The sequence below is a fragment of the Lycium barbarum genome, chromosome 9, assembly GCF_019175385.1.
Source record: "Lycium barbarum isolate Lr01 chromosome 9, ASM1917538v2, whole genome shotgun sequence".
Classification (NCBI taxonomy): Eukaryota; Viridiplantae; Streptophyta; class Magnoliopsida; order Solanales; family Solanaceae; genus Lycium; species Lycium barbarum.
Genome location: NC_083345.1, coordinates 96,182,773 through 96,209,303, shown reverse-complemented (window position 1 = coordinate 96,209,303; position 26,531 = coordinate 96,182,773). Strand labels below are relative to the sequence as shown.

General features: G+C 38.0%; 1 long non-coding RNA gene across 3 annotated transcripts; it reads left to right on the top strand.

Moving 5' to 3' along the window:
* Positions 1-2,166: 2,166 nt before the first annotated feature.
* LOC132611209 (uncharacterized) lies at positions 2,167-26,531 on the top strand. 3 transcript variants are annotated; one of them, XR_009571506.1, is made up of 4 exons: positions 2,167-2,695; positions 5,919-5,967; positions 12,658-12,745; positions 26,164-26,531. It is a non-coding gene; the product is annotated as an uncharacterized LOC132611209 (long non-coding RNA). The 3 variants fall into 3 exon arrangements; XR_009571505.1 differs by lacking the exon at positions 26,164-26,531 and having other exon boundaries at positions 2,168-2,695; positions 12,658-12,967; XR_009571507.1 differs by lacking the exon at positions 5,919-5,967 and having other exon boundaries at positions 2,169-2,695.

Sequence of the window (26,531 nt, the reverse complement as noted above, 5' to 3'; positions counted from 1 at the left end):
CATACACTTGTTTTCATGGATTGAAGTAGTTGATCATGGATTTCCTTTTATTTTCTTGTGGATGAATGTTAGAGAGTGTTCTAGAGGTTTCTTGACTTGTGGAGTGAAAAATGAAATGAAATGAGAAGGGGTCCTTTATATTAACTGTTGAAACCTGTCCCGACCAAGTTATACGGACCAACATACGGTCCGTACATTTTATACGGGCCGTATGTGTGGCCGTATGTTTGGTCCAGTAGGTGGTGCTCCTCTTGGATAAATATACGGCCTAATATGGGGCAAGTATATTTTATACGGTCCGTATGTTGGGCTGTATAGTGCCTAGTTGTTCCGATTTCGTTCTCGTCGACTCGTTTGATCTCCAATCCTTATGGAACCTTCTTGACACTTGTTTAACACCTCAATACCAATCTAAGGGACGTCATTACTCGTCTCTAAGACATCATTATGCCATCATTAACTCGTCGTCCATAATTCTTACCCGACACATAACGTATCCTTTACTTCCTTTGCCAAACTTCCTCTTTTTAGTCAAATGTATTTGAATCTCGATTAAGACTATCAAATGCTACCTCGTACTTATCAACTCATCGTATACATTGTGCTATTCCCTAGCCTATCCACTGTACATCAACGGGGAATTTTCCAAGGCGTAACATTAACCACCAATAAAACAGAAAAGGGCCAAATATACCCTGTACTATTCAAAATGGTCAAATATACCCCTCGTTATACTTTGATTCCAAATATACCCCTTTCATTATACTATTGGTTCCTATATATCCCTCTTCCATTAAAGTTGTCCAAGGTGGACATCCAATCCTACGTGGCACTGACATTTGATGAGGTGGATACCATGTGACATGCCACCTCAGCACCCCTTGCCCATTTTACCCCTCCCCTCTATATGTTCTTCTACCACAAAAACTTTCTTCTCCTCCACCATCATTGCTACCATTACTGTCACTAAAGTTGGAGATGGGGGTTGTAATGAACCAACTTCTACAATATATAAGAAAATATCTTCTAGAAATAAAAGGAGAAAAGTGAGTATTGCCGGAATTTTGGTAGGAAAAAAACAAGCCGAAATCACAAAAATTAACAATAAAAATTCATCTTAGAATTTGTCCCATGTGCAATTATGGTCCATTAGATTTAGAAAGACATCATTATTTTAAAAAGGCAGCGGTTAAATTAACTGAAAACGATACCCTGAAAATAAAATTATCCGCTAATTATTTTTATGTATATTTAAGACTATATGAAAAAATCTCATGTGATTATAAAGGAATTAACCTACTTTAGTTAATTCTACATGATCTTTGACTTTAGGAATTAACCTGTTCAAAGTTGCCGAACTGACTACTGCAAAGAGCCTTTTTGATAAATGATAAATTGCAGATGACATTTGGAGAAGAAAATATGGAGAAGGAGGCTCATGAAATAATATTGTAGAAGTTGGTTCATTCCTACCTCCATCCCCAACTTTAGTGGCGGTAATGGTGGCAATGATGCTGAAGGGGAAGGAAATTTTAGTGATGGAAGAAAAAATAAAGGAGAGGGATAAAATAGGTTAGGGGTGCTGAGGTGGCAAGTCGCGTGGCATCCACCTCATCAGATGTCAGTGCCATGTAGGATTGGATGTCCGCCTTGGACAACTTTAATAGAGGAGGGTCATATGTGAACCCATAGTGTAACGGGAGGGGTATATATGGACTCAAAGTATAGCGAAGGGTATATTTGGCCCTTTTTCAATATTACAAGAGTATATTATGCCCTTTTCCATAAATAAAATGATAATTTTACTATATCAACCGCAATTATTACAAGTCATCTAAATGTTGGAAATTGAATTAAAAATAATTAATACTTAATAATGATGGTAAAATAGGCATAAGATGGTAAATAATCTCCTAATTTTCTAAAGTAGACAAGTAAAAGTAGACATTTATTTATAATATAATAGACAAGTGGATGAAGAGAGTTTTATACTATGATAATTACGTTGAATATATTCAAGTATATATTTCGAAATGTTATCACAATGATATTCACGACCTTATCTCTTTGGAATATATTATACTTCCGTACAAGGAGAGATAATATTGGGTGACAAAAAGAGAAAAATATACTCATTCAACCATTGCGCTCGTGAACCACGAGGGAAAGTTCTCCTTGTACAACTCACTCCGTATTTTAAACTATTCTTTTTTTAATTTATTTATTTAATTACCACTAAGTAGTCCTTAGTGGTTTTATTTTATCATAATAAATACTGTACATAAGGGAAAAAGAAAAATCATTAACAAAAAGTAAATAGTAAAGCACTTAGAGTCACGTTTCTAATTCTCATTTCAGACATCGACAAAACTAAGCCCTAGATTCTCTCAAGTCTCGAACTTTTCACTGCCATTGAAGCTTCATCGGAGAAGATTCAAGACCAACCATTGATTCCCAGGCTATTTCAAAGCTTATCTCGTCATGATTCAGATTACGTCCATCTTCAACGGTAAAAATTCATCTTTTTGGGTTTGATTTCACTTTTCTCGAACATGTTAAACTTTCACCTTGTGCTGTGAAAATCATAGCCACAGAGTAACAAACTCTTGAGAAGATGATTTTGAAGCGATTGAAGAATGAGTTAGATCCGATTTCCACGAGTTCAAGCTATCTGCGCAGATTCGGTTCCATCTTTGTAAGGGTTTTTATTTTGATTGATTTACCCAAAACTTTTCATGTTATTCTTGTGAAATTGTTGTTGCTTAATGGGTGATATGCTTGCAATGTTTTCAAAACTTTGACTGTACCTTTGCCTTGCCCTTTTGTAGTGTCTCTAAATGCTCAATGTCTAGTTATAAACGTAATCTAGATTAGAAACTATGAAGAACAATACCCATATTTCTAAGCTTCTAAATTAGGTCAAATCCAACCTATGGAAGTTGGGGAAATGGGCCCACAAGGGCAAAACGAGAAATTCTATGGTGGAAAATGCAATTCAAGTCTAGATGATCAAAACCCAACAATCTAATGTTAGATTAACTAAAGATTAAGATAAATTCGGATTTAAAGGGAAACCCCTAAATTTGGGTATAAAACCTAACTCTTTAATCCACAAATTAACCCTTAATAATGGAATATATAAGCTTAACAACAATGAGTAAGTTAGAATCTATGGTTATACTAGCCAATTTCATCAACAATTTCCACTTAAGAGGTATAAACCCATTTTAAGAATTTCTCATTAAAACCCATTTCTCCTCTTTGATTCTAGCATGGATTAATTATTAGGAAGGGAAAGTAAATAATTCTAAGGCCTAGGATCTTACCTCTATGAAGAAGCTAGTCAAAAGCTTTCAAATTCTCACCAAGATGCTAAAGAAATGAAGTAATAAGTGATACAGATTTTTGGGTTTTAACTAAGCTTTAAATAACAAATCTATCCCATCAACGGCTGCGGCGATCAACCGGCCCGCTATGGCTCATGCGCTGCGGCGCATGAAGGATAGAAAAAGGCTACTATGGCGGTTGAGATACCGCTACATCGATCTATCACCAACAATAGAAGGCCGCTACAACCGTCGGTCCCTGCGTCGTGGCGGTCTCGCCACGGCGCCACTGGTGCCTCTATGGCGCCTACACTAGGTACCAGAGAAATCTGGTTTTTGACTAACTTCAACCCGAAATTCGTCTATCACCTGAGGGCCCACAGATACAAAACAAAGATGCACACATACATAAAAACCCGCTAAGAACTCACCGGTGGCCTCAAATTTCCCAATGGAGGTCTATTTTAACAAGTCCACCCCTAACGGCCTAAAACAAACTTTCCAACCCAAGTCCCAAAACACTACTAAGTGCATTGGAAACTGAGCCAAACCTACCACCAAGTCATAAGTGACTATTCGGACCTCTCAGAATTGATGGAATTCCTAAAAAGGTTCGTTTGCCCAAAAGTCAACTTTGAGTTAAACAATTTTCACTTAAAAGCTCAATTTTTCAATGGTCATACTAAAACTTGGCTGATGACCTAGGGAACCATACCACCTATCCTGGCGGGTTAAAATCATGCTAACGAGGCGCGGGAAGAGGTCAACCGGGGAAAAAGGGTCAAAAATGCAATAACGACCGAATGACTCGTTACAACAGATACCAATTAAACAATCGTTCGTCCTCGAACGAAGAAAGAGATTATGGGAGCTGACTATAACCAAGGAATGATCATCATAACAACACGGAAGCCTCCACGGCACGAAGTACGCCACAAACACTGCCCTCTTACCTCATCTGTTAACTTCCTCTAACTTAGCCAAAAGACCCAAATCCCATATTCCCATATTAGATTTCTCTCACAACTGTCCCCGTATAAAAAAGTTGCCTTTACCGAAATTCTTTGATTCGATATAGCCATGCTTGTGAAAGTGGTCAAGAGGTCCCACAAACAATTCTAAAACAACACAAACCTTTAGACACAAAAACAAACATAGCCCACTCTGAATTGGTATAATACTCTGATTCCGCTAAACTTTCTTTTATCCTTCTCAAGTCGTTCTTCGTACCACGATTTCTCAGAAACACACAAAGACAAACCCGAAACCATGACTTACTGTTGCCAGAAAAGAATTCTTGCTTTTTCGGAGAAACTCTAAACAATCCCATCAAACAGGTCTTACTCATAGCCGACCTAACTAGTTCCAAGTCTTCTTAGACCTTTACTTACAATGCTGGAAACATAGCGCTTAGTGCATCGCCAAGCCAAGTTGTAGGAAACCATCCGATCACTTTAAAGGCCTTTCAAACCTAATTACTTCTTCAAATCATTACTAAGCCCGACATAAACTGTTACACCCTGTAATTGCGGAGAAACACTTATCAAATTTGAGCGTAAGGATGTTGGACTACGGCTGAGTAAAGCAACTTCAGAATACAAGAAGCGAAGTATTATTAAGTATACAGTATGACTGAAGAGTGTATAGAGGGAATTCCGAAAGGTCCTATAAAGAATCGAGTGGAAGGAATTGAGTTACTATAACTTTGAAAAATGATAAGCGTCACTTTGAGCAACATAGGATGAGCCAACTTGGGGAAATAATATCTTTTAGTATATGAGGAGTTTTGAGGTAAAAGAAAAGCCCAAATTGAATTTCACGAAGTCTAGTTTCCAACACAACAAACAGCTCATCAATAAGACATCGGAGTAGAGAGTTATGGATGTTACAAGTTGGGATGGCAAGCCAGGGATTTGGTCTGCTCGAACACGCCAACACTAGGCGCGAACACACAAAAGAAGGGCAGCCAAATCAGTGCAAACGCGCCACCTCCCAGCGCGAATATGCTGAGCAAATTTTATGTCGGTGCAGCCCGACTCTCGAACATTATATAAGGGGGTTTACCTCCTTATTCTTCATTAAAAAGCACCTCAAAACCTCTCTAATGTTCTGGAAATTTCCCTTAAACTTCAAACACCAAATTTTAGCCCGAATTAAGTATAATCTCTGGATTCAAGTTCGGATAGCGTATAGTTGCGATTATAAAATCGTATTGCGGTGGATCTTGGCTTGGATTCAAGACGAATATTGAAGATATTGTGGTTCCAGCGGTAGTAAGGTATGAATCATCCCTTATTGATATTAATTCAAGTTACTTACGGAGATAAAACTGCTAAAGGATCGTATAACGAAGCTGGTTATTTAAGAAATTTGGAAAACATCACGATGTTTTGTGGAGCATATTGGTGTTGATAATGTTGTTGTTGATGTTGTTGTTGTTGTTGTTGGTTGTTGGATTGTGATTTCGGGCTAGGCATAAAAATAGGGGAGATGCTGCCCGAATTTCAGCAGATTCTAAGTAGAATTAAATTGAAGGCTTAAGATGGTCTTATGACATTGAGCCTAACAAAAGTATGAATGGTTTATATGTAGATTTACGAGCTTGGAGGGATAAACGTTGAGTGTCCAAGGAGACTGAAAGGTATGTAAGGCTAGTCCCTTTCTTTCCAAAGGCATGATTCCTTTCTTGTGAACACATACATGTTTTCCATAATGTCCTTGTTCCCATAAGCTAGCGATTCATGATTCTGAAAGTCCTACGATGCTAAAGATGAGAGTGATTTATGATAATGATGATGATGAATATTTTATTTCTAGAAATTCCAAAGTTTATGGTTTTGAGGCTATTATGCTATTGTTGAGTATACTTCATGATTTTCGTAATTCCATTCATTGTTGTCGATCTCAACTTATCATAAAATTTCCTTCAAGGTGGGATAAAGCGATGATGATTATTCCATAATATAAATCAGAGGTTATCAATCTTACGTCACTCCAATAGAGTTGTAGCTTTTATTTGGGCTATATATATATGGTATGGGAAAAGGTGAGGCGTTATATACGCATAGCCACCTGATCAGTTGGTATTTCTTATTATGTTGCTATTCATGCCTTACATACTCAGTACACTGTTCGTACTGACATCCTTTCTTGTGGACGTTGCGTTCATACTCGTAGGTTCAAGCAGTCAGCCGAACGATCCAGTCGAGTAGGACCTTCACTTAGCTGCAGTCAGTGCACTCCAATTGGTTCGGAGCTGCAACCCTTCTTGGTATGCTATTTTGACATCTAGATATATGGGTACGATAGGGCCTTGTCCTGTCTTGTCTACAGTTCATATTCCATAGAGGTCTGTAGACAGTTGTGTATATTAGGAGTATCATGTAGCTATGTCAGCTCTTATTTGGTTTTACAGCATATGTAGTGGCCTAGTCAGCCTACACTGCTATCCTTGGTACGTATGATTGTTTATACATATATATGCACGGGTTATGAGTTTTCTATGCACAGTCTATTGTGTTAATCTTATTGAAGGCAGTATAGTTCATTTATGAGTTATGTATGGGCCACCAGGTTAATCAGTGAGAAGTAGGTGCGAGTATACGGGTGCTTGGTTAGTAGTGGTCGAGCACTCGTCATGGCTCATCAGTTTGGGTCGTGACATAAACCATCATAATTGTCTCAAAAACTGACTCTGGTAAACATCATCAAGTCTACTCGCAAACCCTGATAAAGCTTGATAAACCAATCATGCCTCAAATCTGAACTGAAACTCACCTAATCCACGAGGATGATTTACTGGGAATCCATAAGTCTTTCTGGAGATATGAATACAACCCATCAAGTTCTAATAAAACAATAGTGATCTGGAATCATTGCATAACCCGTGAATGCCATCAATAGCCATTCAAACTGACTCTAAAATCCCGAAAACAATCAGTCCTGCCACGTATCGGTGGCGCTAATTTTAATATTTTCCTCACGCATCATAAATCATGTCTGCCACTCTCGACTATAAAAGCTGAATTATATCCACGCTGTCAACTGAGTATTGAAGAACAATACCTTATGAATGCAACCTTAGAGTTTCTTAACACTTATCCAATACGCAAATCTGATACACTCAGAACTTTTTGACCCAAAAACATGTTGCCTCAATAATAACCCTTTAACCATCGAACCTCCCATTATAATACCTCGATATGCCCATAACATTTTCGAAGCTTCAAGTCCCCCAACCTCCTGCGCCATCCTATCACAACTATTTCCGAGTCCTTAATATCCAAAAATATTCGCCCAAGATATCCAGTCATTATTATTCTTAACCAAAAAAGCTTGCCACGAATACGGTCCCATCTCGAGAATATAACTCTAGCCCTCACATAATAGAAATTTTCACAAAATCCTATCTCTTAAAGCTACACTAACTCATCAGTGTAGAGTGTTACGAAATTCTCCAATAGTGTATCACACAAGCCACTTCTTATAAATCTTAACATGTCGGTTACCTGAAATTCTTTTCTCACCAGTTGATGATCACAAAACGTCTCGGAACGTCATCATATCACTTAATCCATCATATGACTTAGTCCTCTTTTGTAAACTCCCTTCTTTAAGCATACTCACGGTCACACTTTATCTAAACTATGCAAAGCATCTCCACAACCTATATTGACCCAAGTAATCCCGAAGATGTACCTTATTTTTATAGATTCTCGATCAACTATACCTTTCTAATTCCTAAATTTCCCCAATTCCAATCAAATCACAATCATCGTCTCCTCAACCATTTTTTTGAACTTACTCAATAGAATACCATATAATCATAAGTCTTGCAACTAGCCGAGTCAATCCTAGAGATAATAGTATGCCACACACTATACACACTAGGGTTTGCTTACTCATTCAACTCTAAAACTGAATACCGTCTAATCTAGCGTATCACATACACGGTCCTACTAATGTCCCCACATGCCTCTACCAAGGTGCCTTTGCTCACATTCCCTTAAATCAAATTCTAAAATGTTCTCTACAACTCGAATTTCTCCAAACCTCATTAAAGATTTACGACTTCGAACGTACCAATTGCCGAACCAGAACACCTCTAACCTTTCGCACGATTATCCCTTGTATTCGATCACTCAACTGAATAGCAATATCCGCAGTAGCAAGAACTAGCCGAAACTAACACCACATGTGCAAGGCTCTCAACCCTAATCTAATATTAGATGTAACACTCGATAGCTCCTTAGGTACTAAACGTTACACTTGTTCAATACTATCGTCCTTTCCTTAATCAACCACTGGCTCACTATATAACCAAACATACCAACTCAACACTGAACATTTATGTATATTTTACCATGCATAACCGCAGCATAAATCTCAAATCAACTAGATCTTGATCCCACGACGCACTGGCGAACATAATCCTTACTTAAAGACCAGGACTGCTGCTACCCGATATCTTAAGTCTCCACTTGTCGTAAGTAACCTTGCTTTCTGATCTAGAACCAATAACCACTTCCCTGAAAAAACTCTCAAACCACTACCATATAGTTGCGTCGAAGCCCAACTTAACTTCCCACGATCGAAAACAAACTCCACTCATGTACAAATTACAACCTTAACCCGACGAGCACGTCAGATACCAATTTTTCCCTTCTAAATAACAGAGACTAATCTATCTAAATCCTCTTCCATATACGTCCGTACCTATAACACGAAAAGTACTTATACCAAATATATCCTAAGAAGTCTTACTTCATTACACGTTTTCCACCAAAGCTGTCCTTTATGTCCTTATTCTTAACTTCTCTTCTTTCTTACACGCGGTCACTATACTTTTGCCAAATCCAATTATCCTTACCGAACTTATACTCATCCACGCATATCAGCATCTAATACCATACTACTGATGAATCGTTGACCTGTCATTGCTACACCCGTGTCACGCAAATCATCACAATATCTTGACGACGTTGAAACTTTTACCAAAATCAACATATCATCGAACAAATCACTCTTGTTAAGCCATAGATGCACTTTTGCCACTTTCGAGAAACCCAACACTGAAAACATAGAGATCATTTAACTCTTTTTACCATCTTTCTCATTTCCCAAGAAACCCCCACAACGAACGAGTCTAACCACAATTACACAACACTAAAACCTCAAACTATTGCTAGAAACTGAACTGGTCACATGTCTGAATCAGGATGACACATCTCATACCATACTTCAACACGTCATAACAACTCTAGTCGCGTAAGAATTTAAGCACAAGTTTCCACCGTCCGTGGATGAATAAGATAAAGACATTCAGATACCAATTGGAACTAAGTAGAAATTCGAATGAAGTAGCACGAAGGAAAGAAAAAATTGGAAGTTTTCTAAATGTCTCATAGCCTTTCTCAGATAAGTACAGAGCTCATCGTACCGATCCGCAAGACTCTACTAGAAATACTCTTGTACTTATTGACTGGGCAACCTAGGGCTCTGAAACCAACTTGTCACGACCCAATTTCACTAAGTGCGCGGGCACCTACCATTTCCTACCTCGGTAGGCGAACGCTTTCCTTAACTAGTATAGAACTATAAATGTAGAAGAACAATGTAAATAATAATAAATCTCAATACCATGTAAAAGAGAATAAGAACGAAAAACATTACAATCCCTACGGAACTGGTCTGACTCGTAGAAGAGCAACTACAAGAATGTCTAATACATAAGTCTGAAAGTCAAATAAAAGTTGTCTGAATGATGGAATATAAAGATAGGAGAAGTGAGCTTCCGGGCAGCGACTCGTCAAATGCTCACCCTGGATACTCGCAAGCCAGGCCTCGGAACTTAGCCTTGAGAAGTTGAAGCGGGACTTGTCTCAAACTCTACACCCTAAAAAAGAGTACAGTAAGGTAGCATCCGTACAAACAACATGTACCGAGTAGGCATCATAGGCCGGCAATAGTTAGTTAACATATGTAAAGAAAGCGACTGAAGAATAGACATGCTCACAATCAGGTATACATAACACACAGTCCAAGAATAACGACTCAAGTACATAAGGATCCATAATTGAATCATAGCCTATGTTGAATCACCTAACCACAACCCTTGCAAAATTTTTGCTTGATTCCATAGAATAAACAAAATCTGTATTACTACAAAAAATATTATCCGAAGTGTTACACCCCGTACTTGCGGAGAAAGACTCATCAAATTTGAGCGTAAGTATGTTGAACTATGGCTAAGTAAAATAACTTTGGAGTATAAGGGACGAAGCATTATTAAGTACATTTATGATTAAAGGATGCATATAAGGAATTCCGGAAGGTCCTATAAGGAAATGAGCGGAAAAAGTTGAGTTAGTATGACTTTGGAAGAAGATAAGTGCTACTTTGAATGACAAGAATAAGCCAACTTAGGGAACGAATATCTTTTAGTATATGAGGAGTTTTGAAGTAAAGTAAAAGCAAAAATTGAAGTTCATGAAGTTTAGTTTTTAGCGCAACAAACCGCTTGATGAAACAATGTCGAAGTAGAGAATGATGGATGTTACAAGTCAGGCTGGCAGAGTAGAAACACACAGCTACAATGTGCGACATGTTCGCTACAGTACCCGAAAATTCGAGGTCGGTGCCAATGGACCCTAAGACATTATAAAAGGGGTTTTACCTCCTTTGTTCCATCAAAACACCCCTAAAACCTTCTCTAACCCCCTAGAACATTCTCCCGACTTCCTCGAAAGAAATTTAGCCCAATTCAAGTGAAACCCTCGGATTTAGGCTCTGGAAGCGTATAAGGTTTTGTAGTTCTTGTTCTAAACAACGAATCTCAAAAATCAAAGGAGGCCGCCGAAGATAAATAAGATTTAGATCCCTATCAACCTTTATTGAGGTAAGGATATTCTTTACTATGGGTATTATGAATTGTACCAAGGAAATTTAGTTGTTAAAGCTTTATAAAGTCTAGTGATTGGTTGAGAAATTGGGAAAACATCGTGTGGGATGTTTTGTTAATCATATTGATGTTGATGATGATATTGTTGATAGTGGTGTTGCTATTTTTGTTGTTTTGTTGGTATTGTGATTTCGGGCTAGGGATATAAAAAGGGGAGATGCTGCTCGAATTTCGACAGATTCTAAGAGGATTTAATTTGAAGGCTTAAGACAAGCATATGACGATAAGTCTAATAATAGTATGAATTCTCTTGGATGTAGATTTACAAGCTTGGAAGGATAAGCGTTAGATAGTTAAGGAGACCAAAAAGGTATGTTAAGGCTAGTCCATTTCTTTCTAAAGGCATGATTCTCTTCTTATGTACCCATACATGCTTTCCATAACATCCTTATTCTCAAAAGCTAGAAGTTCATGATTCTTTAAGTCCTTATGATACTAAAGATAGATGTTTTCAATGATGATGGTGATGATCCCATTCTAGATATTCCAAAGCTTATGGATTTGGCGCTATTATGATATTATTTCATGACTTTCTTAATTTTATTCATTATTGTTAATCTCACCCTATGATAGTTGTTCCTTCAAGGTAAGATATAGCGACGATGATAATTCCATTTCTAATGCTATCCAATTTCATCGATCTTGTTACTCTTATGACACTATTGATCTCATCCTACGATAGTTGATCCTCTAAGAAAAGATATAGTGATAATGATGATGATGATGATGTCTTGTTACTCTTATGACACTATTGATCTCATCCTACGATAGTTGATCCTCTAAGAAAAGATATAGTGATAATGATGATGATGATGATGTGCTTTTCTTTAGGTACTCTTATTTATGTATATACATAGTCATGTGTGACACTAAACCTATGTGGCCGGGTACGAGATATATTACACGCGCACCACTGCAGTTGGGTACGAAGGTTACCGAGTCTTATTAAGGTTGGGTACCGATATTACCGAGTCCTATTTTGGCCGGGTACAAATATTATCAAGTCCTACTATAGCAAGGTACCGATATTACCGAGTCCTATTATGGTCGTGTACCGATATTACCGAGTCCTATTATGATAGGGTACCGATATTATCGAGTCCTATTGTGGCCGGGTACCGATATTACCGAGCCTTACTATGGCCGAGTACCGATATTGTATAGGTATGTAGGACGATATAGGCAATATTTCTTATAGAAAAAGGTCAAGTAAGCATGACGAATGTATTAAAAGGTATCATGAGGTATAAACGGTTCTTTTATCTTACGCTATTCTTCCTGCTTTTATCATGCTACTATTCATGCCTTACATACTCAGTACATTGCTCGTACTGACGTCCTTTCTTTTGGATGCTGCGCTCATGCCCGCAGGTAGGCAGGAAGATGGATCAGACCCGTAGGTGCTTTTTCAGCGGATTCTTAGGAGCACTCCACTTACTTCGGAGCTGCAGTCTATTTGGTATCGGTTTTTATGGATTCCTGTATTCTATACAGAGGCTTGTAGATAGATGTATGTAGCTAGATGTCCCCTAACCTTATTAGTTCATATTGTTGTATAAAATTTTGACAGGCTTGTCGGCTTGTGATGATGGCATAATTGTTGATGATTATATAGAAATGTGCCGTTATCTTGCGGCATATTCCCTTACAGATCATAATACCTGTGAGCTATCTTTGTGGTCCACCTAGAGATGATTATGAAATGTATGTTCAGAGGTGCTCGGTAGGGTAGTTCCGAGTGCTCGTCATGGCCCTCTAGTTGGGTCATGACAAAAGTGATATCAGAGCGGTTTCTCCTTGGGAATGTCTACAAGTCGTGTCCAGTAGAGTCTTGTTTGTGGGTGTGAAGCGCGCCACACTTATAAACAAGAGGCCGCAGGGCATTTAGGAACCATTGACCCCTCATTTTCATCTTAGATCGTGCTGTAGAGCTAAATCATAGGATGTGATGTCCCTGATTCTAACCCTAAATGTTTTGATTGTGGATAAGTAGTTGATTATCCTGCTAGGAGGTAATTGATGAGAATTGAAGTTGATACTCCGAAAGGAATGAGGCTGTAAGAAGTATAGAGAAAACTCTGCCGAAATTTTTACAAATTGAATTGTTTAAATGTATATGCTATTGAGAAAGAATGAAGGGAAAATGTGACAATCGAATGTTTGGTAAGTCATGATTGAGTGAAAAATGATGAGATGCTTTCAAAGAGAAGTTTTAGAATGATTTTAATTTAATTTAAGGGAAGATCCCTGGAGGGGTAAAGTGATTAGTAATTAAAGGAACTGGAATGAGTTGCATTCGAGATTTCGGAGAATCGAGACTCATTGAATATATAAGGAAAGTTGACACTAAGAATTCAAATACAGTATTACGATTTATAGATTGGTGAGTAAGAGATAACGAAAAGATATTGATGTGGGAAAGGAATTTAATGAGTAGGGAAAAGTTTTACTCTAGAGGTTTATATATACACATAAGATCAGGACAAGTTGATGACAGGCACATAGATTCATTTTATCGGACTTTCCTATATGATGTCAGTTTACATTGGAATTCAGAAGTCACCAGTCATTCGACTTCAAGGGGATTCTGAGTATTTGATAGTTGGTACTATTCTGAGAATCATTATTGCCGAGTTACTGAGCTTGAACTCAAAAATGAGAAATGGTTAGGTAAGTTGGATTGAATTATAATTGTCTTCTGGATTGTTTATATAACTTCTAAATGTGAGGTTGCTTGGCTGACGAAGGAGGTAGAGATTGTATCAATCTTAGGAAAATGTGGTGTATTTCTAGCTAATCCTTATAAGAAGGATTCACCTCAATTTTCTTTCAGACGGGTGTTGTGAAGGTTATTTGTCGATAGAGAAATTAGGTGCGATGTCGGTTTATATGTAAGTAGAGAAGAGAGTAGGTGTACAAGTGAAGATAAAATATCACAGGGATCGATTCGGTTGCTATAGGAAAGTAAAAGATGAGAGGTTGATTATCTTAGACAAAGAGACAGGGTACAAGTACGAGTAAAGATTTTTAAGTGAAGTTATATGGCCAGGATTTACAGTTAGGACATAGAAAGATATGCTAGGAAGACCTACAGGTTTAGACATACAAAAAAGGAATATGAGAAATCAGAAGAGCCGGAGGGTAATTAGGAGCATATGAGCTTTAAAATTAGAATTTCAAAATGATCGCGAGGTATGATTCTGGCTAGCTGGCCAAAAAGAGAGGGAAGATGTATTAAAGCCACAGATTCAGGACAAAAATCAAATGGCAATGAGATATCTCGCAAGAAAAGGTGTTGAGAAGAGATAAAAAATAAGTCACTAGAGGCTACATCGAGTATTATGTACACCCTTATGATTGATTTTACTACATGGTAAAAGTATTAATTGTGTTGTATGTCAAAATTGAGGTACATAGAGAATTAGGATTGGTTGTTCTCGGGAATTAAAGTCAGATAGTGGTAACGCGACCAAATATGTAAGCACGAGCATTGGGAAAAAGAAGGTTATGATATCATGAAGGGGAGAGAAACTTGGATAAGGAAAACGTATACCCATTGAGGATCAGGTAATATATTTGAGGAAAAGGTTAGGATGAAAGGAGGAAAGCAGAAAATGGGATCAAATTTAAATAAATCAACGGGAGATAGAGTAATGTTGTACGTGACAAAGGATGAACGTGAGGACCCCGGAACCAACCTATACGTCTTCATAACCATAACCAAGAAGGTTGTAAATAATAGACAAAGGTACATTCTTGAGAAGAAATAAACAAGTCTTATGAGAGCGATGAGGAAAGTTTAAACTCCTGAGATTTAACCAGGAGAATGGATGTGAACCCATGATTGGTACACCTATCTAAGTGGAGAAAGTTCCCCAAGAAGAGATTTTCAGGGTCAAAAAGGATTCACACTCGTGACGAAACACTCCAAAGTCTCCTAAGCTAAGAGTAAAGAATGACTAATGGAAACAGGCGTTTTACAAGTAAAAGAAAACAAAAATAACTATGAGGACTAAAGGAAGGAGGAGGTGTCAACGTAATGGTTAAAGGGAATTATATGGCCGCTGACAACAAGGAGAAGGTTAATGAGTCAGTAGGCTTGCCCAAAGGAAAACAAATTGAAACTATAAGACAATGGTTGTGTGAAAGATGCAAAGATGCGATCATGTAGAAAACCGAGAAAATCCGAGATATATATATGTGTACAAGTTGTAGTAGCATAAAGGAAGATGAAGAATCGACGAAAGAAGAAAGGAAAGGGTGTACTATGCGAGGATTTCAAGATAAGAACAAGAACTGACAGAACGCTAGAAGGACTATGATGCATGGATGTGATGCAAACAAGCAGTTAAGAAGAATTACGGGACAAAATGGGCTAAGATAATGAGAGGACGAGCCGTGGGAATGGATGGTGTGGAGTATCAACTTTTAATGGTATAGTATAGATATAAATCAAAATTGGGAACCTAGAGCAGGGAAAATTTCAAGGATATTAAGAAGATAGTAGTGGAGGAAGACTAGGGCTAAAGGAGCGTGGTATAGTCGTGTCACGACCCGCCTAGGGGCTGTGACGGGTACCCGTGGCTACCCACCGAGCGCCACTCGTTCTACTCTTCGTCATACTCATATTACACTTCTTTAATATTCATATGCTCATAATCATAGGAAAAACCATTTTTCATTTGAGAACATAGATACTTTTATAGACATAATCCTTTCAGCTATCAAAATAAATAAATATATATATATATATACAACAGTAACGTCGTGAGACCATATAACCCACAACTACGTATCTATGAGCCTCTACTAGAGTGCTAGACATAGGGACGGGACGGGACCCCGTCGTGCCCAAAATATACATATATGCACCAAAGGAATAGTCAAAGGCACCTCCGGAACAATGGAGTGCTCTCAATCAGCTACTAGCTTCTACGAGTCTGGATCAAGATCACCTCCCTGTCTACATGTAGGCATGAACACAACGTCCAAAGAAAACGGACGTCAGTACGAACATTGTACTGAGTATGAGAGGCATAAGTAATAATAATAAGTCAATGATATAGATGAAACATCAAGTAAAGAGCAACTGTAACTGATTGTCCATCATAAAGAAATAATGCATGCTGGCTTACTTCATAATTGTCGTCATGTCATGTATGCAGGAATGTATAAATGTATAAGCTGCCCGTCCATATAGGTACGGTGTGATAATAATTAACCTATGTCCAGGCCTCCCGCGTGCGGGGTATAAGCTGCCCACTGCAGTGGTGTGTCTGCCCGTGCCATATAGGCACGGTGTAATATCATCAACATATACTCATCATAATGCATGTATAATAACTCAAAAATAGCTATACTTTATCGAGGTGACATAAGGTCATGAACCCCCGATTTCATTATTGGACATTTATAAGTATTCTGCCTCACCTTGAAGGAAGTAGTATATAAGGTGAGTGTATACAATAAATGACATCGTTAACTTTATGGTATTCTGCGTTACCTTGAAGGAAATAATATATAAGGTGAGTGTATTCAATAAATGACATTATTAACTTTATGGCATTCTGCTTCACCTTGAAGGAAGCAATATATAAGGTGAGTGTATTCAATAAATGACATTATTAACTTTATGGTATTCTGCCTCACCTTGAAGGAAATAATATATAAGGTGAGTGTATTCCATAAATGACATTATTAGCGTTATAGGAACATCATATCATGAACTCTAGAATCTCTATACTTACTCATTATCACCATTATTGGGCTCGTCATGTATCTCTTATCTCATGTAGCTATTGATGGACATAGACTCTTGGCTTTCCGAGATATAGAAGATTCATAGAGAAGAAGGAAAATCATACCATAGGATTCATGCCATAGGAAGAAAGGACTATCCTCACATACCTTTTGCGTTTAACTATTCTATCCCTTGCTTGTTCTCCTTCAATGCCCACGTTTCTACCTTCAAGAGAAGTCGCATGAACATTAGCTAATCGATTACTTAAACGTGCTTACTAAAGCTAAAGAAAATTGGGCAGCATTTCCTTTGTTTATAATACTTTCCCCATATTCTATATCAACTCCCAAACGTTCATAAAAACATTCACAATATATTAGACAACAATCATCATTCATCTACATTATCCGCATTTCACAATTCCTCTTCAATTTCTCCATAATTGTGGTTATAGTTCACTTTCGCGTTTTCTCATATATAACACTTATTCCATGGTCTAAATGTCATTCACAACATACTTACAACCATAACAAACCAATATTCATAATTCAATCGAAACCTTTACCCAACAATGTCACTATTCACACATTCATGACTCATTTCCTATATTTTTCTACAATCCATGTGTTTTTAACTTTCAACACCTTAAAAAACCAAGAATGATCATAAAAATCACCTTTGAATGCGTAGGAACGGGTTTTGGTTGGCAATACTTCACTTGGACAAAACCCTAGCTTCAACTTCCAAAGGATTCTTGACTTAGATGGACCCTAGTGAGCTTTATGCACTTGACCCACTTGAATCCTTGATATTGATCTTTGGTTTCCTTTGTATTCTTGTAGATGAAGTATGTGGAACCTTCTAGAGGTCTTGAGAGAGATAAAGAAGTGTGTGGGAAATGAAATTAATGAAGTAGGATCACATTTATATAATTGAACTTACTCAACCCGTCGGGACTTTCACGGACACTTGCACGGTCCGTGGAACATTTCACGGTCCGTACAAGTGGTTGAAACTTCATTGCTGTTGGGTTATACAGACCATTGTACGGTCCGTATAACATTCCACGGGCCGTATAATGTGGTCGTGTAACTCACAGTTTTTCCGAAGTTGTTCTCGTCATTTCGTTTGATCTCCAATCCTTATACAACCTTCTTAAAACTTGTTTAATACTTCATTAATGATCTAAACGTCCCTATAACTCGTCCTCAAGACCTTACCAAACAATCCGTAACACAATAATTTACAGAACCTTTCCTACACCCCACTTATACTCCGCTTGTCCTTATCAATTCTTATTGCATCAATTCATATAACTTCAAAATCTTAACGTTTGCATTGTAAGACCACTAATTATCCATCTTATAATCTTAAGAACTTCCTGTTATCCTTAAGCTCGCAGTAGTTCACTCACTACGTGACGACATGAAATTTGCAAGGTGTAACAAGTCGGACACTCCATAAGGGGCCTAATGAATTCCGATGTTCCCATTAATTCATTGGCCTAGGGGACTAAAGGTAGAAGTGAAAAGTCAATAAAAAAGGCATCTAAATTGTATCCGATATGTATAAGCATTTTGATTTGATACAAGAACTCAACTAGCAAAAAGAAAATAAGTTAAACCATGCGATGAAAAGAACTCCAACATTATATGGAATAGAGGAGTTGAAGGATCGCTAAGGCCGGAAAGATGACTATCAAAGACGGTTAATGCTCGAAGGTTACTGGTATATGAGAACATCCTTTAAAGGGGGAAGAACAAATTCAGTTTTAAGATGAACTACCATATTCCCAAGCTCAAAAGAGGGAAATATACTGGATTGAAGGAGCCAAAATTCGAGATGAATCGATAAGTCAAGAATGTGCTACAGAAAAGTGAGAATAGATTAAATGCAAGTATATCATGAGACAAATATGGAAAGGAGAATAAGTTTCGCCAATGCGATACGTTGTATTTCGGACTATGACTCGAATCACTTGCGCTGAAGAAATTTTAGGTACATTTAGATTTGTAGTAAAGTACTCTAAGGGGTAACAAAAGGAATAACAAAGGCCACATATGACCAGGGATAAGTATAAGGGACAATCGAGACTACTAAAAAGAACTTATAACACTAGAAGGGATGAAAGCTTTAAAAGAGGAATATTTATAGGAAGTTCAATAATCTTCAAAGGAAAGGAAGATAGTGTGCCTATGGATAGCAGGGCAGCAGTACTGCCTGAGATTAGGGAGTACCTCGTAAGTCATGAAATTCCAAGTCGCCGGTTATATCAATTTTGAGAGTGTATGACATAGAACCCTACAAAAATCGCCATGATGAAATGGCCAACAGAATGGTGAAAAGATGACGATAAGGAGCCGAAGAAAAATGAAGGTTAGTTTAAGTCTCGATTAGTCACCGGTATAAGAGAGCTAAGGACTTAAGGAGGGAAGCATACTCGTATTAAAAGGAAATTATAATTAAGTAGGATTTTATCTTAGTTCCATGTTCATGAGTTTATTTTATAATTATGATAAAATTGAGAAGAGAAAATTGGAGGAAAAGTTTAAATATGAATATGATGATATTGTAAGGAATTACGGGGTCTAACCAAGGAATTAAAAGGAGATGATATGGTATGTATATAAGGTCGACTATTACAAAAAGGGATAATCTAAAATAGCACCAGAGAAGCAAGCAAGAAAAGGTTCCATAACTGAACAAGAGAGTTTGTCTACTAGTACAGAAATAAAGAGCAAGTAAAAAGGACACAACAATTAAGAATACTCGCAAGGTCGGCGTCGAGCTATAGCGATCATGAGCCAAGACTACCTTAATGAGAACAAGACGATAGCTAGATATCAGTTGACCACTGGTTACATACATGAGGACATGAGGATATGAAACTAATGGATGAGTTCGACAGAGAGTTAAAGGAAGATGAACGAAGACTGATGAGCTCATATTATAAGAGTATAAAGATCAGGGCCTAACGAAGGACAACCATTTCGAGAAATCAATGATAACATCGTAAGCTTTCAAGCTACAACATTCGAGGATGAATGTGTTTAAGGGGGGATGGATGTTGCACCCCGTACTTGCAGAAAAGCACTTATCAAATTTGATTGTAAGTATGTTGAACTATGGCTAAATAAAACAACTTTGGGGAAAAATATCTTTTAGTATATGAGGAGTTTTGAAGTAAAGCAAAATCCTAAATTGAAGTTCATGAAGTCTTGTTTCCAACGCAACAAACCACTCATCGATAAAACATCAAAGTAGAGAATTATGGATGTTACATGTGCCAGAGCAGAAACGCGCAACTATAGTGAGCGACATGCGCAGCTACAGTACCCGAAAACTCTAGGTCGGTGCCAACCGATCCTAGAACATTATAAAAGGGGTTTTACCCCTTATTTTTTCATCAAAACACCCTTAAAACCTTCCCTAACTCCCTAGAACATTCTCCCAACTTCCTCCATAGAATTTTAGCCCATATCAAGTGAAACCGCGGGATTTAGGCTCAGGAAGCGCATAAAGTCTTGTAGTTCATGTTCTAAACAATGAATCTCGATGAATCAAATGAGGCCGCCCAAGACAAATAAGATTTCAAGCCCTACCAACCTTGATTGAGGTAAGGATATTCTTTACTATGGGTATTATGAATTGTACCATGGAAATAAAATTGTTAACGCTTCATAAATTGAAGTGATTGGTTAAGAAATTGGGGAAACATCGTGTGCGATGTTTTATTGATATTATGGATGTTGATGATGATGTTGTTGATATTGGTTTTGATATTGTTGTTGTTTTGTTAGTATTGTGATTTCGGGCTAGGGATATAAACAGGGGAGATGCTGCCCGAATTTCAGTAGATTCTAAGACGATTTAATTTGAAGGCTTAAGACAAGCATGTGACGATAAGCCTTAAAATAGTATGAATTCTCTTGGATGTATATTTACAAGCTTGAAGGGATAAGCGCTAAGTAGTTGAGGAGACCAAAAAGGTATGTTAAGGCTAGTCCCTTTCTTTCCAAAGGCATGATTCCCTTCTTATGCAACCATACATGTTTTCCATAACATCTTTATTCTCAAAAGTTAGAAGTTCATGATTCTTAAAGTCCTTATGACACTAAACATAGATGTTTTCGATGATGATAATGATGATGGTGATGATCGCTTTCTAGATATTCCAAAGCTTATGGATTTGACACTATTATGAGATTATTGAGATTATTTCATGATTTTCTTAATTTTATTCATTATTGTTAATCTCACCCTATGATAGTTGTTCCTTCAAGGTGAGATATAGCGAAGATGATAATTCCACTTTTAATGCTGTCCAAGTTTATTGTTCTTAATACTCTCATGACACTATTGATCTCATTCTGCGATAGTTCATCCTCTAAGGAAAGATATAGTGATAATGATAATGATGATGTGCTTTTATTTATGTACTCTTATATATGCATATATATAGTCATGTGTGACACCGAGCCTATGTGGCCGGGTACGAGATATATTGTGCACACATCACTGCAGTTGGGTACGGACGTTACCGAGTCCTATTAAGGTCGGGTACCGATATTACGGAGTCCTATTATGGCCGGGTACCGATATTGCCGAGTCCAATTATGGACGGGTACCGATATTACCGAGTCCTATTATGGGCGGGTACTGATATTATCGAGTCCTATTATGGCCGGTTACCAATATTACCAAGTCCTATGGCCGGGTACCGATATTACCGAGCCTTACTATGGCCGGGTACTGATATTGTATAGGTATATAGGAGGATATAGGCACTATTTCTTATAGAAAAAGGTCAAGTAAGCACGACGAATGTATTAAAAGGTATCATGAGGTATAAACAGTTCTTTTGTCTTACGCTATTCTTCCTGCTTTTATCATGTTATTATTCATGCCTTACATACTCCGTACATTGCTCGTACTTACGTCTTTTCTTGTGGACGCTGCGCTCATGCCCACAGGTAGGCAGGAAGACGGATTAGATCCGTAGGTGCTTTATCAGCGGATTCTCAGGAGCACTCCACTTACTTCGGAGCTGCAGTCTATTTGGTATCGGTATTTATAGATTCCTGTATTCTATATAGAGGCTCGTAGACAGATGTATGTAGCTAGATCTCCCCTAACCTTATTAGTTCATATTGTTTTATAAAATTTTGGCAGCCTTGTCGGCTTGTGATGATGGGCATAATTGGTAATGAATATATAGAAATGTGTTGTTATCTTGCGACATATGCCCTTACAGATCATAATACCCATCAGCTATCTTTGTGGTCTACCTAGAGATAATTATGAAATTTATATTCAGAGGTGCTAGGTAGGGTAGTTCCGGGTGCTCATCATGGCCCTCTTGTTGGGTCATGACACAAAGACTCTAGTCTTAACATAGGAGAAAGTCTCTAATCCTCGAATCCATTAATTCCCAAGTATATATTAATCAAACACACAGGGATCTAAAATCAGTAACCAAACAGGAAGTCAATGTTCATAAACATCGTACAAATACAATAAATAACCACAGTTAGAAATCAGATGCATGAGTGAATGAAATATGGATGCAATGCAATGTAATACAATGATACGCAAATGCTATGGGCGAAAATATCTCGTCGCCTCGACAGTCATGACCTATGAGGGACCCGCGAAGTCCATGTACCTGCTGCAGCGCACAGCCCGATCTAATAGTCAGTGTTGCGGAACGTCCAACCCAGTCCAAGTCAGTGTTGCGGTACGTGCAACCCGATCCAATAGTCAGTGTTGCGGTACATGCCACCCGGTCCAAGTCAGTGTTGCGGCGCGCAACCCGATCCAATATATATATATATATATATATATATATGATATCAATGCCAATAAGAGTATATCAATGACAACCGTGCCACAGATGGACACATATACCAATATCAAGATCAATAGCAATTCCTTCTTCTTCACAAGTCAATAACCAACAACTGAGGGATACGGGTTCACAAAGACAAATAAACCACTATTATTCATATAAAAGTATCATGAAAGATGAGAATGAGTACACTGCATAATAACTACGAATGATGACCACATATCAAATCAATCGTGCCATACATGGACACCTTTTCACAATAACGGTCTCAATATCATGCCTTTCCCTTCCTTCCCAACAACATCAACACATGAATAAATATGATCTCCAAATCATAAGGTAAGTCACTAAGCAACAAGTCTAGAATGACTCACGGGGCTACAAGCCAACAAATCACAGCAAGGCAACAACTCAATAGAACACAACGACGTGAAAAGCCATAGTCAACAACAGTACCAACCTACGTATTCCATTCTAACTCCATACTCGAAGGGGTAACATGCTGTCTCCGACAATCACTAACTCTACATATGCTTTACTTACTGAAGTCTAACCATAAGGTAAGCCGTAACCTACTTGGAGTGCCGAAACAGGAGCCACAAATAACCACACCTTTCCCTTTCCCTTTACCTTTCGCAGCGTCTCCAAACACTCAATGTCTAGTTATAAATGTAATCTATAATAGAAACCATGAAAAACAATACCCATATTGCTAAGCTTCTAAATTAGGTCAAATCAAACCTATGGAAGTTGGGGAAATAGGCCCACAAGTGCAAAATAAGAAATTCTAAGGTGGAATAAGCAATTCAACTCTAGATGATCAAAACCCACCAATCAATTGCTAGATTAACTCTAGATTAAGATAAATTCAGACTTAAAGGGAAACCCCCAAATTTGGGTATAAAACCTAACTTCTTAATCGACAAATTAACCCTTAATAATGGAAGATATAAGCTTAGCAACAATGAATAAGTCAGAATCTATGGTTATTCTAGCCAATTTCATCAACAATTTCCACTTAGGAGGTGTAAACCCATTTTAAGAATTTCTCATGAAAACCCACTTTCTCCTCTTTGATTCTATCATGGATTAATGATTAGGAAGGAAAAGTAAAGAATTTTAAGCCAAGGATCTTACCTCTATGAAAAAGCTGCTCAAAAGCTCTCAAATTCGCCCCAAGATTCTAAAGAAATGAAGTAATGAAGTAATATGGGTTTTGGAGTTTTAACTAAGCTTTAAATAACAAATCTGCCCCGTCAACAGCTACTGCAGTCAACAGGGCTGCTATGGCGCATGCGCTGTGGCGTGTGAAGGCACGCTACGACAGCCTCAATTAAATATCAAAAGGCCGCTATGGCGGCTGAGATACTGCTACAATAATCTATCACCAACAACAGAAGGTCGCTACAGCCGTCGGTCCTTGTACTGTGTCGGGACTACCACGACGCCCCTGGTGCCACTATGGCACCTACACTAGGTACCAAAAAAATCTGGTTTTTGACTAACTTTAACTCAAAATCCGTCTATCACCCGAGGGCCCACAGATACAAACCAAATATGTACACATACATAAAAATGCGCTACAAACTCACCCGTGACCTCAGATTTCCCAACATAGGTCTATTTTAAGTCCACCCTTAACTGCCTAAAACTAACTTTCCTACCCATGTCCCAAAATGCTACTACGTGCATTGGGAAGCGAACCAAACCTGCCACCAAGTCATAAGTGACCATTTGGACCTCTCAAAATCTACAGAATTTCTATAAATGTCCGTTTACCCAAATGTCAACTTTGAGTCGAACGGTTTTCACTTAAAAGCTCAATATTTCAAAGGTCATACCAAAACTCGCCCGACGACCTAGGGAACTGTGCCACCTGTCCCCGCGGGTCAAAATTATGCTAATGAGGATCAAGAAGAGGTCAACGGGAGAAAAAGGGTCAAAATGTAATAACGATCGAACGGGTCATTACAAAATTGAATGTTGGAAAGTTAGAGTTTATACCCAAATTGGGGGTTTTCACTTGAATAATGAAATTGACCCATTCTTGATTTATTTTAGCAATTGATTAGTAGGATTAAACTCCTAGAATACTGAATTGCATATTTCACTTTTGAAATACTCGTGTTCCCCTTTCTCCATAGTTGAATTTGATTTGAGAGATAAGTATAGCAATGTGGGTGTCATTATTCCTTATTTCAAATCTAGAACTTGATTATGAATAGATTCTGAATATCTGGAGGTGCTACGAAAGGGCAAGACAAAGGTGTGATTGTTTGTGGCTCCTGCTCGGCTACCAGGTAGGTTACGGCTTACCTTATAGTTAGACTTCAGTTAGCGGAGCACATGTAGAGTTAGTGATTGTTGTAGAAAGAATGTTATGCCTTCGGGTTTGAAGTTAGGATGGATTACTTAGGCCGATACTATTGTTTGACTGTGGCTTGTTGCCTTGTTCTGTTCTATTGGCTTGTTTCCAGGTTTTTGATACTGAACTTGATATTGATAGATTCTCGTGATATGTGTCCATGTTTGGAACCATTGATATTGATAGATTCTTGGGATATATATCAATGTGTGGCACTGTTGATTTTGGTAGATTCTTGTGATATATGTCCATGTGGGGCACCATTGACATTGATAGGTTCTCTTGGTATTGTTATCATTCATGCATTCATACTCATACATTTGGATTAGGTTGTGCCACAACATATATTATACTTATATTGGATTGGGTTGCGCGCCACAATATATTTTATACATATATTGGATTAGGTTGCACACCGCAACATATATTAAACATATTTTGGACCTGATTATATGTTTCGCAACTATATATATTTGTATGTGTGTATATATATATTGGATTGGGCACCGCAGCAGGTACATGGACTTCGCGGGTCCCTCATGGGTCATGACTATCGAGGCGTAGAGGTATTACACCTGGAGCGTGTGTGTATCATTGCATTGCACATGCATTCATCATTATTATCTCATTTGCATCTTTGATTGGATTCGTGGATTGTACTTGTGATTGTGATCACTTTGAGGAACTGTGGGATACTTAGCAGACTTGTGTTTAGGTGCTTCACCATAGGCTATGATTCGACTGTTGATCTTCTGTACTTATGATATTATTCTTGGACTGTGTTGATTGATACTTGATTGTGAGCATGATTATCTTTCAGTCTCTTTCTTTATATAGGTTAGCTAGCTATTGCCGACCTATGATACCTGCCAGTACATAGTGTTTGTACTGATACTACCTTGTTGCATTCTTTTATGAGTGCAGAGTACGTGACAGGTCAACTTTCTCTCCTTGTGGGTGATTTCTCGAGGCTTTACTGACGAGCATCTAGGGTGAGCACATGGACGGATCCACAGCCCGGATGCCTTTACTTATCTACTTGTCTTATTTTGATATTCTGAGACAGTATTCCATTTTCAGACTTGTATTCATATTTAGACTTATAGTATTTGTAGCAGCGGCTCTTGTAAGAACTTAGACTAGATTCCTTGGGATTGTTGTATTATTTTCTCACGTTGCCCGATTTGGGATGTGACAACGTGGCCTAAGAATACCACTGAATCAAGAAAGAACTCACACTTAGAAAACTTGGAATAAAGCTCCTTCTCCTTCAATAATCCAAGGACAATCCT